The sequence below is a fragment of the Bos taurus genome, chromosome 11 (assembly GCF_002263795.3).
Source record: "Bos taurus isolate L1 Dominette 01449 registration number 42190680 breed Hereford chromosome 11, ARS-UCD2.0, whole genome shotgun sequence".
Classification (NCBI taxonomy): domain Eukaryota; kingdom Metazoa; phylum Chordata; class Mammalia; order Artiodactyla; family Bovidae; genus Bos; species Bos taurus.
In genome coordinates, this window is record NC_037338.1 from 8,662,945 (window position 1) to 8,680,145 (window position 17,201).

Here is a 17,201-nt window from a genome sequence, read left to right on the forward strand (position 1 = left end):
TCTCTGATTGCCTGAGGAGTAAATTAATGAGGTTACTGAGACGCTGCACATTTGCATATCCACAGATGCTTATTAGGTATGAATGCCAGGTGCACTGAATTTGGGGGATGCAGGATTTGTTAAGCATTAACCATCTTTCCGCTCCTTGGAAAAGAGGTGTTTTGTCACTAAAAATAAGATGCAGGCAAAACTCCTGCTTAATAACTCTCTGAATAATCACGATCAGATAGAAAGCCAAGGAAAAGGAAGGTCTTTCCTAAAAGCAGCAGAGAACCCACCGGGCTTGCCCTCGTTGCGGGGAGACCTAGATGTGGTGGTCCCAGAGCATAAAGGAAGTTGGATGCGATGTTCTGCTTGGAATATGGACTTTAATGATGCTGGTGGCAGGTGCAGCAGACCATGATGCCGTCATCCCGAATGCAAAATTATCAATTGAAGGAGACCTTACATCTGTAAATATTATTGACTGGTCGCCAGTCCAAGCTGGAGCAGGGGAGACCTTTGCTAAGAAAATGATGCTCAAGCCTGAATCACAGAATCAGTCCTACCTGTGTCTCTGAGGGGTGTGGGCGCATGTTTCCACTTGGGTGATCTCTGCTGTGTGCAAGCACATTGTGTATATCTTATTGGGACAAGGTCCGTGGTGCCTTAGTGGTGGCTTGGAGACTCCGTCCTCAGAGCTTCAAGGGTCAGGTTTCATATTCCTCCTATTCTTAGGAACACTTGGCAAAACAACAGGGTGGGAAAGCCTGCCTGGCCTTTTTGCTCTCATTTTATACAGGTAGGTTTTCTTACTTTCAATTTCTTTTTTCTCTCTCTTTTTTTTCCCTCTTTAAGGAAAATGATTGGCAGCACTCAACCTCAAGGAACTGATCTATCAAAATCAAGCTGGGATAAGTATTTCCTTGAGAAATAATATATATTTACCAACAGACTCTGTTCTGCCCCCTTGTAACCCTGTACCTGGCACACCACTCCCGCCCACCATCAGACCAGTGATAACCCTGTATTAAGAATATAGTCACCGTGTCTGTATGCAAATAAATATATATTTTTTCAAAGATTCCATGATACATATTCTCTATTTTGCAATGTCTTTTCTTGATTGTAAAAATATTTCCGAGATCTAAAGAGCGTTTTGAAAGATCCTCCCCCCCATTTTAAAAAATAGCTATCTAAATATGAATGACTTAAGCATCTTCCCAGAGAAAAGTCAGAGCCTTTATTTCAATCTCGCATCAGACTTAAGCTTTTCATTTATTCTGTTGAGATTCAGAGGTAGAGTAATTGTCAGAACGCTACCCCCTCACCCCGCCTCCAATGATCTGCACATGTTTTAAAATTTGATTTATTTTCTCACACAAATTTCTGAAGCATTCATAAACATACTGAGAAATCACAATTATTTCAACGTGGCAGAGTTGTAACGACGCCCCTATATATTTTCATAAACTGGAGTATTACAGATTTACCACTATTTGTTAATAACATTATATAAGACATTAAAAAAAAAAACCTGCATTTCACCCCAAAAGGGCCTGCCTGCAAACATACACTGCAGTACAATCACTGGAGTCCAGGGTTTTTGTCACACAGGCAGAGCACAGATTTTTTTGATTATGTAGATTTCTTTTCCTGCCGTAGTTTCATATGCAAAGCATGCAGAGCCCCATCCGTGCTATCTCCTAAAGCAGTCATTCTGAAACCCAATCTGGGGACAGTGCAGACTAAATAAAATTTCATTTTGATTTGGCCTCCTGCTGCGAATGGGACTGCTTTGTCTCAGCCGACAGAACGAGCGAGCCAGAAAGGTATGTCCTGTTTTGCATGGCTGATGGTGTGTCTTGCGGCTCCCAGGCAGGCCCTCCTGCAGCCCGCTCCTGCTCAGGCGGGCTCCCAGCTCCTAGACTCTGCTTGTCTTTCTCTTCCCCCTTCCATTGCTTCCGGGACTGCCTGCCTTTACCTGCAAGGCAGAGCCGGGACAAACCCACACCGATGGTTTACTTTGGCAGATGCTTAATAGCTTGTGTGGCTGTGTTCGTTTTTTTTTCTCCCTGTCTTTGTTGCCGGTTTTTTTCTTCTTCTTCTTCTCATTTGGTTTTTGTTTTGTTCTGCTTCCCTGCCCCACACTGGCTGTCCCTGTTTCTCAAGGTGTTGAATGCCAAAATCTGAACTTAAAGAAAAATTGTGTATTGCGGCTAGGATGCTCCTGAGATTTTCCTGGGAGATTTTTGTCATGCTGAATTTTATTGTAAATTGGAAGCTGCGGTGGACAGCTTTGAAAGACTTTCGTTTGCACAGCCCTTTTGAGCCTCCTTGGCAGAAAAGCAATCGCCCATTTTAAAGAAAGGGGGAAAACAGAAAATAACAACTCTTCCAATAGGACTGAACTGTTTTGCCATCTTGGTATGTTTTTTGTAAAATGTATTGTGGTATCTGCCTGAAGAGCTGCAAAAAGTGACTCTTTTTTAAATGGTGACCTTCATCACAAGAGGCTGGATGGTGTCAGAGACTGTCGTCCCCCCTTTTGGAGAATGGATAGTGATCAGGGAACGACCTGCTCTGATGTTCTCAGAAGAGGCTACAGATAACCATGGCGATGTGCCAGGGAGGTTGCCAGTGGGGGAAGTCAGTTTTTAAGCCCAAATTTCTCCTTGGATTTGTCATTGCCCTTGATCAATTCTTATGGCTCCATAAGGGAAAGAAGTTCTTCCCTGGTTAATATGCTGAGAAACTATTAATATAAACTAGATAATAGCAAATTGGTAAAGGTGGGTATTAAACAAAAAATAAATTAAGAGAAGAGCAGGGAGGGGCTGCTCTCTGACTCTGGGTTTGACGTAAGTAATTCCAAAGAGGAGACAGAGGAGTAGAAAAAAATGCTAATTAGTTGCATAGGGATCTCATCCACCCCCACCATCGGAAGTAGAAACAAAATGTCACAGAACTTTGCAAAGGGTCGGAAATTAACTTTATAGCTCCATACTATTGCACTGTTGCAGTCACCCCCGTGTGCTGTGATAAGTGCACCTCTAGGGGTCATTCTTGATGCCATGTCTCAAATTCAGTGGGTGAGGTCTTTGCTATTACAATGAATTGTCCTTTTGTAACTAAATCTCCAAATTCACTCTGTTGCATCATTTGGCCAAGAGCCATCAAAAATTTTCCTAATGTGTTGACAGACCCCTGCTTGTCATGTACAATAGGTTAAAGAACAAAGTTAAAGCTAAAGAAGACATCGAAGAAACTATACCCTGAAAACAGCACAACATGTCTGATAAAGATGGCACCATCTTTATAAGGAAAAGGAAGACGGTGGTGTCAGATGGGCCTGGCAGTGTTCCATTGGACAGGGGCATAGTTTCTCCATCAGCATGTCTTTTTGCTCTAGCCTCAGTGGCAGAGTCAACTCAGTTATTTTACAGCTGCTAGTTGATTATATTAAAAAGCCCAAGTTTGTGTTTTGTCTAATTTGTAAATGTTTTCACAGAACCATTTATTGGCATTATAGGGACTTTTTTGCTGACTAAGTGAACACATCAAAAAGTAAAATCCACTACATTACCTCATTGGCTTTTTTAAAATTATGATTATTTGGCAACTATAAAATACCTTTTTAAAAAATCTATAATATGGACACTGGTTTTGAATAACAAGATTTTATTTGTCCATAAAAGTATACGGGAATTTATGTGTATGTTATGTGTATATATACATATTTGTATACATGTATATGCATGGTTTCCCAGGTGACTCAGTAGTAAAGAATTGGCTCGCCAAGCAGGAGATGAGGGTTCCATCCCTGGGTTGGGAAGATCCCCTGGAGGAGAAAATGGCAATCCACTCCAGTATTCTTGCCTGGAAAATCCCATGAACAGAGGAGCCTGGCAGGCCTACAGTCCATAGGGTCGCAAAGAGTTGGACATGACTTAGCCACTAAACCACCACCACCATATATGCAGAGAGAGAGAGAGAATGAACCAATGATACTGTTTTTAGAGCCACAAAGTTTATCTTGAGGAAAAAAAACAACAAATACATCTAGCAGAGAAAATTCTATGCTATGATTTGATATATCATATACATGTAATTATCACCAAAGTTTAGCGTTAAAGCATGGGATATTTTTATTAGTTCATGTCTTCATCTCAAAGTCTGCCTGTAGGAATCAGATTACTATAGGAAGATTTAACCTCTTTTGTAGTTTAGGGAAATGACCTCAAAGAAGAATGGGTGCTGCCTTAGCATCAGCCTCTTCATTCCAGTCTTCTGGCATCTGCCATGCCTGTTGGCCTTCATGTTTCAATCCATGTGCTCCATAAATATGACAGTTGAGTGTGCCTGCAAGCCCTGACTGTAACTGGTAGAAGTATTGAAGGTATAATGACTGTAATGCTGGCTTTTGGCATGTGAACTTAGTTTGTTGTTGTTGTTCAATCACTAAGTGGTATCCAACTCTTTGTGACTCCATAGACTGCAGCACAACAGATTCCTCTGTCCTTCACTCTCTCTCCAAGTTTGCTCAAATTCATATCCATTGAGTTGGTGGTGTTATCTAACCATCTCAACCTCTGGCACCCTCTTCTCCTCCTGCCTCCAATCTTTCCCAGCATCAGGGTCTTTTCCAATGAGTCAGCTCTTAGCATCGGGTGGCCAAATTATTGGAGCTTCAGCTGGGACAAATACTCTGAATATTCAATATTCATCCCTGAATATTCAGGGTTGATTTCCTTTAGGATTGACTGGCTTGACCTCCTTGCAGCCCAAGTGACTCTCAAGAGTCTTCTCCAGTATTTTATTTGCCAATGTTTGTGATAAGCAGTCTGACCTTCTATAATTCATTATCTGGATTTCTTTACAAGTAAGAGAAAGATGGAACAGTGGCTGGAGTTAAGGCAAATTGTAGCCAAAGACACAATTTTTTCTTTTGACCCTTCCTAATGGCAACCCACTCCAGTGTTCTTGCTTGGAGAATCCCAGGGACAGGAGCCTGGTGGGCTGCCGTCTGTGGGGTCACACAGAGCCAGACACGACTGAAGTGACTTAGCAGCAGCAGCAGCAGCAGCAACTCTTGGGAAACAGTAGATACACAAGAAATCCTCCTTGAGAGAATAAATGAGTGAATGAGTGACCCTGGTTGAGGGCAGGAGGAGAGGAACAGGAGAGCTTTCCATCCTTGGAGCCCATCTCCTGTACATCCAGCGGTCATCACACATGAGGAAGGAAGAAAACTTGAAAGCCATGGATTCTCCACCTGGGGCCCACAGTTTTCTTAGGCATGAGAATCCATTGAAAATACATGCACATCTTTTTCCCCCCAAATATTAAACTGCATGACAACCTCAAAAAGATTTAACTAGAAACCTCTGAATGTTAGGGCTCTAGGATTTTAAGAATATCCAGCCAGAAAACAGTCACAAGTGGCAGGCAACGGGAAAGCTTAACATTCTCTGAAAAGCTTGGAAAGAGAAGTACAATTTATTTACTCTCTGCAACTATTTCCTGGCTACAAAGAGGAAATAGTTACTCCATGAAACGTAGAGAGGCTAAAAAAGAGCAATACTAAAAAACAAAATTATAGGGAAATTTTGTTCTACATTTCAGCAGGTGTGCTAATAGACAACAGAAACCAAAACAATAATGAGAATGCAAGTTAGAATCCAGACTTTGGTCTCTGGGGAGGTACCATTAAAAAACACCTTTGGCATTATTTTTCAGAGACTCACACTGGACTTGGAAATAAACTGCTAATGTTGTTTTAATAAAAATAGCTATATTTAACAGAAAGGCCATTCACTTTAGCAGTCTTAATAGGCAAAACACTCTCTACTCTTTTGACGTATGTGATAATAAAGAAAATTTCTGATCTAGAAAGTACAGGAAGAACTGTAAACAATTAGGTTTTCTGTGATAAGTTAGGTAACCTTGGAAAACCCCCACAAAGCAGCAGATCAGGGAGGCGATTCCAGCAAGATTAGTCCTTGGACAATGGGACATCCAACTGTCCTGTTGGAGAGAAGACTTCTACTTGACCTATGACATCAAAAGTTGTATGGTCAGAGAACGTCTGTAAACTGTGGCTTTCATGCACATGGAAATAATCCTAGACTTCAATATTTTCGCCTTATGAAACTTCAGTAGATTTTAGCATCCAGATTAAAGAACTTGAATGTTAAATGTAGAGCAATACATGTTCTCCATACAATGGTCATCCTCAGAAAAAAATGACATAATGTTTCTTAGAAAGCCCACATTGCACTGATCACTGACTTGTCAAGTGATTAACCAGAGGGGAGTCCTGTGGTTGGGCTTCCGTGGCTGCTCATGATTACTCAATGGGTGGGAGCTGCTGTCACAGCAAAGACTGGAAAGTCACCACTGGCCACTGAGCTGGACTGAGTACAGGGCAGGGGCATGGGGTTCTCTGGATGGAGAAGTAAACTGAGGTCATACCCACAGGAGGAGTCCTATGCACTTCCCTTGTCGTTCTGCTCAAGACAAAATAAAACATCATGAGTTCCTCAGCTCCAGACTGCTCGCAGGAAAGCAAGTAGCCATCTAAAGACCACAGAGACAATGATCTCAGTCAGGAGAGGACCAGAAGACAATGTGATTCCTGCCCTATCCCCAAGGCCACCCGGATGCATGAACTGTACCCACCTTTCCCCACACACTAGCATGTCATCTTAGGGGAAGAAGCAGAGAAGGGGGTAAACACCCAAGAAACTGGGGGTTTTATTCAAATGAAAGAATGAACACCAACTGAGAAAGGCAGCTTAGATGGTCAGGCCTGACCTGACAGCTCCAAACTTGATTGGACTTTTAATTAATTTCTTTCCTGTACCCTCCTTCGCTACTGTTTGAGGGCTCAGGAAGAAGCTGAGATGAGCTGCAACCAAAGTAAACTGAACTTTCACTTCATATACAAGTCAAATTGTCACAGAAATTTTGCAACAGCTACGCTCAAAAGATTCTAGGTTTTTACATAAAACTTCCCGTCGATGACCTAAGGAAATACTAGAAAGTCTATATCCCGGTCTCAAAATAGAGGGGGAATAACATTGAACAAGTATTGGTTGCAATATGTCAGATTAATCTTCTTCCATACCTGCTATTGGAAGGACTGATGCTGAAGCTGAAGCTCCAATACTCTGGCCACCTGTTGGGAAGAACCAACTCATTGGAAAAGACCCTGATTCCAGGAAAGATTGAAGGCAAAGAAAAAGGGAGCAACAGAGGATGAGAAGGTTGGATGGGATCACTAACTCAATGCACATGGATTTGAGCAAACTCCAGGAAATGGTGAAGGACAGGAGAGCCTGATGTGCTGCAGTCCATGGGATTACAAAGAGCTGGACATGATTTAGTGACTGAATAATAACAAATATTTACCATGCTTTAACAGCAGAGGGCTAGACCTCACCTCTACATGGATTTCTCAGAGCAATTTCTCCATTTGTGGGAGGAATCCTTGATGTAGAAGGGTGAGCCCTTAACTCATCTGCAAATTTCCTGAGTCCTGACCTAGTTCATGGGCCAGACTCCATAGGAGCTCAAATAAAGCCACATTATTCCTCCCAAGAATTTAATGTTTGAAACAGAAATGCCCACTTTTCAGGAGATGTTGGAACTTGATGACATCAATGTGGACGTGGAAAAAGACAAATGATTTGATACGTCCTCCCAAAGACCTAAGTGTCGTCATCTTTCTGCTCCTTCTGCAGACTGGATTCATCAACTCCTTATGTCTGATGCCATGAAATGCCACAGCATTATCTCTATCAGTCCCCCTGTTCTGCCTAAGTTTTCTAGAATTTATTTCTCTTGTTTCCAACTTAAAGGAATCTCATTTGGTGCCAACAAATATGTGAACAGGAAATTCTTAGAAATCAGTGAAACGTCCTAGGCATTCAACCATGCGGCCTCACAGAGGAAGTGTAGCAACCGAGAACACAGTCTTGGACTCAGATCCACATAGTGAAACTGAAGTATGTTGTTGAATCTGATAATACAAATGTTGAAAATGCTCATGATGTCAACCAGAAGTGTTCTAGAAAGGTACATAAATGTCTTCAGGAATGCCAATACTTCACATCAGGGAGATGCCATCTTTGAGAATTAAATGTTCCAGGGTACAGCATGTAGAATAACTTTCCAAAAGTTATGCCATCTTCCTTCTGTTCCATTGGCTTGTTTATTCATGTAAAACATGCACCAGGCATGGTGAATGTAAGCAGAAAACTATCTTAAAATTCAAGAGGAAAGTCAAAAGACTCGAGAAGTATCATAGCATTCAAGGACAGAGGCAGAACCAAGCTGCTACTATAGGGATGGAGATACAATAGGGATCTAATTATTTCTCTAAACAGAGACCAGGGGGGCTGGAGTTTTCAAACAGTGCAGGAAAATAAATGGAAATCTCAATTTTAAAAAACATGCATTATTTTGAAGGTTTGCTACTAAAACACCATCTTTGACTTCACCAGTACATCAAACTAGTGAAGTAATCTAGATATAAAAAAAGAACAGCTGTGTTATGAATAAGGCATAAATTAAGGCTTGGTTTTCACCTGTAGAATTTCTCCCTTACAATATTTTATATAAGCATTCAGTAACTCAGATTACTAGTATTAATGTCAATGGTTTTATTAATGACTATTGATGGGTAATTTCCTGGTGGTTCAGACAGTAAAGAATCTGCCTGCAATGCAGGAGACCTCAGTTCGATCCCTGGGTCAGGAAGATCCCCTGAAGAAGGAAATTGCTACCCACACCAGTACTCTTGCCTGGAGAGTTCCCTGAATAGAAGAGTCTGGTGAGCTATCATCCATGGAGTCGTAAAGAATCTGACACAATTGAGTGACTAACAATGTATTATCAGGTGATGTTTTTGTCACCCAAGAAAACACTCTTTCAGTTCATAATATGCAAGGATCCTATTATAAAAGAACTAGTGTAGAAATAGATAACCTTGGGGAAAAGTCTTCACCCGATCATTTTAGTGGTGTTCTGTGTCTGTGTAAAGGGCAAAAGAAGGTGAATTTAGTTATACCATTATCACCCACCCACATTAAGAATGCATTTATTCCCCTCTAGTCCATTACAGACTGCTGTGCTTTTCACTTACAGACTCTTTTTTATTTTCTTTGCTTATTAAAAGAATACTTGAATCTTTTACCACTAAAGAATGCTTTTGAGGAGAACCGTATATATGGAAACTGACATGCTTCTCAAAAAAGAAGTGACTATCCATGGTCTAGCTAAATGGTAACCAAGAGTGTTTTTATTTTTTTTACCAGCAATCTATGAGTATTTGAAAAGCATAAACATTAATGAGGGTGAAGGGCTCCGTGGAACGAGCGGATAGGGTTTGGAGTAATGGGATGAAATTAAGAAAAGGGAAAATTAGGTTGATTACCAATTACCAATTGAAAATCTTGTTAATGTTGAGGTCTATTAGACTGTAGGGTAATCTTCCAAGGGAAGTGGTGGGACTCCCATTGCTTCGATGTTTAAAATTAGAGTGGACAGAGCACTATCAAGAGCACCCCGTGGGGAAGGATCCACCCTGTTGTGTGGAATGAGCCTGTTCACCTTGGTTGCCTTTATAGGCTCAAGCTTCCACATGCCATAGGGAGAGACAGGGAAATCATTTTTAAATATTTCATCTGCTTTTCATCTAGAACCGTCTTTCTGACCCTTTGATAGAAACCCCCCAAAAGGCAGTGTCTTTTTGGTTTTTTTTTGTCCACAAAGACCTTCCCAAGGTATCCTTTCTACCTAGGAAGCTGACATCTTTCTGAGATCCAGAAAACCAGCATCTTATGTCTCATGGTACTTTGGTTTTCAGGAAAGTAAAAATTAGGGTGACCAGGTAAACAATACTTTAATAATATGGCTATCACAAGAAAGTTCCCTGTCTTGAAAGATAAAGAGATGGACTGAATGAGAGGGAATGCTACAGACGGAGAAAGAACAGAGCTAATTAGCAATCAGTGAGCATTGCACTGTGTTCCGGCATCATATAAAATTAGGTGGCACCAATCACATGAAAAAAATGGATATTTTCTTCTATTCCCTGGGAGTCCATCATGGTATGAAGTTCATTTCAGAAAAAAAAACAAAAACAAAAAACAGTCTTTATCTTAATGAGAACATTTCTGGAAATTAATGTTAGAAAAGATAGTTACAGCTTCTAATTTTAATGAAGTAGTACTTTATACTTTTTGGAGGTTCTGTAAATCATTATAAAAAAAGAAAGAATACCATACCCACATGGCATCCATATCTTTGCACAATATCTCTTTATTCTGGTTTAAATAAACATGCCTAGCCTCATAAATCCCCAAAAGAAAACAGGCATGAGGTTATAAGCATGTCTGTGTAAATTGCTGGGCTGAGTGGACAGTGGGATTCAGAGTGTCCATTAGAACAATGACAATCAGACACCCAAATCCCAATATCCCCTCATTACTGGAGGTGGCCCAGAGGAGGCTAAAGGTTGTAGGATGGTGAAGGCGGAGAGAGCGTGTGCCCTGAAAGTCTGCATTAGGCAAAACCAGTGTGTCAAACCAAGTAGGTCAACAGATCCCACACTGCCTCTTTTGAAGATTTTGTTTGTTTGTTTTTGGCTGCGCTGAGTCTTTTCTGCTGCACAGGCTTTGCTCTAGTTGTGTGAGTGGGGCTGCTCTCTAGCGCTGGTGCTCAGGCTTCTCATTGCAGTGGCTTCTCTTGTGGAGCATGGGCTCTAGGCGGCTGGGCTTCAGTACTTGTGGCTCATGGGCTCAGTATTTGCAGCTCCCGGGCTGTAAAGCCCAGACTCAATAGTTGCAGCACATGGACTTTGTTGCTCCAGGGCACGTGGGATCTTCGCAGACCAGAGACTGAACCGGTGCTCCCTGTGTTGGGAGGTGGATTCTTTACCACTGAGCCACCAAGGAGGCCATCGCTCTTCCTCCTCTTCACTCTTTAACTTTCTAGTGACTAATAGTTAAAAAGTCATCCTTGGTCTTCAGTAAAGAAAATTTGGGATGGTAGAAGATACGTATAATGCAGGATTTCAATTTGTCTTCTAAAAACGATGCCGGGAAAAAGTGAGAGAGTCCAGAGAAAAAGATTAAAATGGTACCTTTCATATTAAATGCTCTGTCTTCGTTTCCCATCCCTTCCGTCTGGTAAATTCCTTCCCTGTTTATGAGTTTAATGTTTTAACTGATTGCAAAATTGCTGTAGTTGAAGATGTTCAATAGAAATCTCTCACTCCTACCAGTTGGTTTCACACATGAAATGAACATTTTCCAGAAAAAAAAAAAAATCTTTTTTTTTGGTCTACCATGGGAAACAGCTTCTTTAGAAACTTGTGATTGTACAAGATGAAAACTACGTTTCTGAATTCAGACACTTCCATGCAATCCATTGCTGTGATTGTTCTTGAAATCACATCCATGCAATGCTTATTTCACAGGAATGGCATTCGGAGAGAATCTAAGTCCAGTGCTGTGAGTGCAAGTGTTGGGTACTTGGCAGATGTGTGCTGAGCCCTAGGCTGAGGCCAAGGTCAGAGAGCCGGGCTGATGACAGTGGCTCCCTCCGGAGAGCCGAGCTGGCAGGACCATCTTTACACCATAAGCCAAGGAAAGGTGATACCAGCTTAAGAGCGGAGGTACAGAGACACCACGTCCCTTTTCTTTTCTCACTTTGTGGCCAAGCTGACAAGAGAGGTTGATAGGTGACACACTAAGTTTTCTAGATAAGGAAACAAGTGAAGTGCTTTTATGAAAGCAGTTGTTTTCCCTGTCTAGAGACTAGCCAGGAAAGGGACAAGGGTGCTCGTGTTCTGTTGTTGAGTTGCTAAGTCATGTCTGACTCTTTGCAACCCCATAGACTACAGCACACCAGGCTTCCCTACCCTTCACCATTTCCCAGAGTTTGCTCAGACTCATGCCCATTGAGTCAGTGATGCCATCCAACCATCTCATCCTCTCTTGCCCCCTTTTCCTCCTGTTCTCAATCTTTCCTGGCATCAGGGTCTTCTCCAATGAGTTAGCTGTTCACATCAGGTGGCCAAAGTATTGGAGCTTTATCATCAGTCCTTTCAAGGAGTATTCAGGGTTGATTTTCTTCAGAACTGACTGGCTTGATCTCCTTCCAGTCCAAGGGACTCTAAAGAGTCTTCTCCAGCACCACAGTTCGAAAGCACCAATTCTTCAGTGCTCAGCCTTCTTTATGGTCCTATTCTCACATCCATACATGACTACTGGAAAAACCATAGCTCTGACCATATGAAGCTTTGTCAACAAAGTGATGTCTCTGTTTTTTAATATGCTATATATATTTGTCATAGCCTTTTTTCCAAGGAGCAAGCATTTAGAAATCCCCAAATCACCAGTTGTTCTTGTTCAGTCATGCCCAACTCTTTACACCCCTGGACTCCAGCATTAATCCTGCAGTCCATGGACTGCAGCCTCCCTGTCCTTCACTATCTCCCAGAGTTTACCAGTTAGGGTACCTTAAATTCAAAATATGGTGTTATTCATCAGAAATAAATACCCAAATTTTTCCTTATAGACAACTCCTACTGAGAAATGTACAAAGTCATTTACATTTACTGTCAAAATTGAGTGTATATATTATTTAAATATCCACATACTCACTTCTTATGTTCAATTAGGAGATACTTTTTTCTGTAGACCCCAACATTGCAATTTATTTTTAGAACGATACTACTTTACATATAAATAAAATTTCAGAACACTTTCAAGCATATTATTTCATTTTATCTTTTAAGAAATGTTCAATTTTTATTGTCAATAGCAATTTAATTATAGCTTTATTTTATTTAACCAACTGGTAGAAGAAATGTAGACTTGAAGTTATGCATCAACAAAATTCATATCCAATAACAAATGTAGTCATAATAACAGACTCTAGCAAATTACCAAATTATAATCACATAACACATTTTCCAGGCAGCTTCCCTGGTGGCTCAACAGTAAAGAACCTGCTTGCCAATGCAGGAGACGTGGATCTGATCCCTGAGTCAGGAAGATCCCCTGGAGAAGGAAATGGCAACCCACTCCAGTATTCTTGCCTGAAGCATTCCACAGAGAGAGGAGCCTCGCGGGCTACAGACCATAAGGTCACAAAAGAATCAGACGCAACTGAGCGACTAAACAAAAACAATCAACTGGTCATTTGTAGGACCAGGTAAAATGAACCTGTGGGGGCCCTTGTTAAAAATAGTTGAGAGACTTGCCTGGTGGTCCAGTAGTTAAGACTTCATCTTCCTACATAGGGGATGTGGGTTCAAGCCCTGATTCTTCCAACATAGGGGATGTGGGTTCAACCCCTGATCCAGAAGCTAACGTTCCACATGCCTCACAGTCAAAGAACCAAAACATAAAACAGAAACATTGTTACAAATTCAATAACTTTTTTTTTTAATTGCTGTTGTCAGTAATTAAACTCAGTAATTAAAGCTCAGTCATGTCTGACTCTTTGCGACCCCATGGACTGCAGCATGCCGGGGCTTCCCTGTCTATCACCAACTCTCAGAGCTTACTCGAACTCATGTCCATCGAGTCTGTGATGCTATCAAACCATCTCGGCCTCTGTTGTCCCCTTCTTCTCCTGACTTCAATCTTTCCCAGCATCAGAATCTTTTCTAATGAATCAGTTCTTCTCATCAGGTGGCCAAAGTATTGCAGCTTCAGTTTCAACATCAGTCCTTCTAATGAATATTCAGGACTGATTTCCTTTAGGATTGATTGGTTTGATCTCCTTGTCCAAGGGACTCCCAAGAGTCTGCTCAAAACCACAATTCAAAAGCATCTGTTCTTCGGCACTCAGCATTCTTTCTGGTCCAACTCTTACATCCATATCTGAGTACTGGAAAAACCATAGTTTTGACTAGACAGACCTTTGTTGGCAAAGTAATGTCTCTGCTTTTTAAATGGTCCACATTAAAAAAAAAAAAAAAAAAAAAACTGGCTTAAAATTTTGAAAGGATGATGGCAGAGTGTTAAACCCTACACACATGAAGGGGGCCTCTGTCACCACTGACTTTTCTGAGTGTCATTTGATTCTGCTTCCAAAGGCCCAGATTTCAGTTCAAGGCAAGAGGAAGCTATATAACAATTAGCTGTTGCTCAGTTGCTCAGTGTATCCAACTCTTTGCAACCCCATGAACAGAAGCACAGTAAGCTTCCCTGTCCTTCACCATCTCCTGGAGCTCCCTCAAACTCATGTTCATTGAATTGATTATGTAACAATTAGGGCTGTTTACAAATAGAGCAGCCAACTTTGTTACACAGCCTTTACCCTTCCATGGAAAGTTCACACAGAACCTGGAAGATGACCTGCCAGAGACGCTGAAGGAGAAATTAATTCCCATTTTGGGACAGAGACAGACATAGCTTTAGAGGTCCCGTTTCATGCTACAATTCTATGAGTCTGCCAATTTTCATCATCTTCAAATTTCTTAAAGGAGTCACTTTATACGATTCGTTAATACGACGTAGGAGGCACACCAACATTCTCGACATTGTCACTTTAAAGGGATCATCTCCCTGTCAAAAAATCTTGGCATTGCCATTGTTTGACATAAATAAAGGTGGCCAAAGATACATGGGCTTCATGAGCACTTATATGACTCCACTCAGCATGGAAGAAGCTTGTTAACAAACATGCAAGACAGTCAAGGGGGGTTAGGTATTTCACTACTTGAAAATCCACGTGTCCGTCAGTGCTATGCAAAGCTTACAGTCCCCTAACCCACAGCTATCACAACCAACCCTTTGTGGTCACTGTAAGTCTTCATATAATTGCGGCATCATTATACAGAGAGGCTAAGGTAAGAAGCTACTGAGGATGAATTTGAAATGTTGAAGCCATAATATTGAAATGCACATTACGAAGAGGCTACAGAGATAAAAAGCAGCCAAGAATCCCATGCGTCCCTGAGTTGATCAACAAAGAAACCAGCCCACAGGTAGAGTCAGAGCAGAAAAACTATTGAGATTCTCACAAGGACAAAAACAAGGGAACCATGGAACTACCCGGGTCTTATTGTTTTGCCTGAGTAACATAATCATTAATGATATTAATATAGTGTATTTTTATTGAGTCCCTTCAGGCTGTTCAACTACTTTGAATCTACTTAATGTTGGTTAAATGGCGTCTGGCTGGTAGTCAGATGGACGGGCTCTTGTTTTCTTCCAGAGCTCACATTCAGGAGCATTCACCATGGCCATTATGCTAATAAAATAAGGATGGGGCTGGTTCTAGCATCCTGGATTTTTGTTGAGCACAGCAGCGTGGTGCATCAAAGGCGAGTCGAGAGATGTGACGTAAATGGAAATCGCGGAATATCATAGTGCCGCACAACAGGTGCACAAAATAGATGTTCAAAATGGTTTCTATTATTTGGCTTTTTTGGAATCAAATCAGAATCAAGAACAATAGTGGCCATTTCAGATAAATTACTTCAGCACATTCTTGCAGACTGAGCAGCTGTAAAGGAGGGGAGGAGGGAAGCTGGGGGTGCTTGCTGTTTGGAAGGTGGATGCAAATACATTTCTAGGGTGTATATAGTAGATGCGGGATATTATATTTGTTTTTGCCTTTCATGCGTGATGATAAAAGTAGTTTCCTTTCCAGGGTTGCATGTTTCATTAGTCCCGGCATTTTAATAATTAAGTAGCACAACTCTAGAGCCAATAGCTAACATAAAAGTTTGCAGACAATCCATTATTTTTCTCAGACAGCCTGTTTGAAGAGCCCATGGAGATGCAGGTTAATGATTTAAGTTCTAAAACAGGTTGTTTCATAAAATCTTGGGTGTTTATGTAGTTTTGTTCTAGCGGGTACTGTCTTTTGTCAGGTGTGGTGTTATTAATGACAGGAGATGGGGTGAGGGGCCGGTGGTCCCCTCTGTACATCATTATCCACTTCAGCCCACTCTCTGGCTATTTCTGCTGTATTACAGTTACTATTTGTAATTTTTAATGTTGGGAAGGGAGAGGTTTGTTGTCTTTATAATACTCTCTGTTAGCATATTCTATTTTATTAGACATAATTCAGAGGAAGAGAGAAAGAAGGCGGCAGACACTGGTTAAGGGGGATATATAATTGGGTGTAGTGGGATTAAACTGTTATTAGTGTACACTCTTAATGGATGCCCCATAAAGAAGCCATGGCAAAGGCATTAATGAGCGATAAAGGAAGAGAAGGCAAGTTGAACAGTGTTTCCAATACTGAGATGCTATTTAACAAACAAATTGTTTAGTAACCACTCGAAAAGCACACCAGATTCCTGATATATTTAAGCAGGAAGATTTTCCTCCAGAATTGTCTGTTGTTTTTAAATCTGTAACTTCCCATTGGCAGGATCTTTCTCACACCCCGATCCTAATATTGAGTTTTGCTCCAACATCGAGCCTTGAATATAAAAAAAAAAATAAAAATAAAAATCCTGAAAATTTTCAATCGAATGGAGAAATACATAAATGTATCTAAAAATACGGCTCTTCTTTGATTAAAAAAAAAAGAGCAAAATATGTGAGCACTAATGCCCCCAGGTGATGGGAGTGGGAAATGGGGACATGATTTTTTAGATATAAATATTCAAATGTTGAAAAAGGTTAAAAGTGAAAATTGCAATGTACTTTTCTGTTAAACTTTTTATTAAAAAGTCAGGGCCAGCGTCCTTTTGCTGTGGTCGTTGATGTTGCAGGTAAAAATCAAAGAGAAAGCGCAAGTGTAGATGGTTTCACAGATGATTTAGATAACGTGCTGTAATCTAGTGGATGAATTACTCTTTGGGTTAAGTGTGTATCTGATGGATCACTTTCCACTTACACTGTGTAAATGTAGACAGTAACTTTTTCTGCTTTATATTCTTTTCATTCTTTCCCTCTCTCACAATAAAGTAGGATTTTTTTCCCTCTCTTAAAATAAACATATTATAGATTTAATGACCACAGCAGAGAAGCCAGAATACACTATTAACAGCATGATGTTTGTGTGATATTTTTCAAACCTCAGAGATTTTTGATAAAACTTTTATTTAAGAATTACTACTTCACTTAGATTGCACACTCATAACCACGAATATTTGTAAATTGTATTCCCCACAAAAAATCATCACCCCACTTGTTGAGGACTTTTTTGGAGGCTTCTTTATTTTTAACTTTTGTAAGAAT

At 40.7% G+C, this 17,201-nt stretch overlaps 1 long non-coding RNA gene across 1 annotated transcript in view; it reads left to right on the forward strand.

The window, feature by feature from the left end:
- Positions 1–1,428: 1,428 nt before the first annotated feature.
- The window catches only part of LOC132346543 (uncharacterized), a 78,066-nt gene continuing 62,293 nt past the window's right edge, over positions 1,429–17,201 (forward strand). Inside the window, exon 1 of the long non-coding RNA XR_009496369.1 lies at positions 1,429–1,811. This is a non-coding gene — a long non-coding RNA (uncharacterized lncRNA). The remainder of the gene's footprint in view (positions 1,812–17,201) is intronic.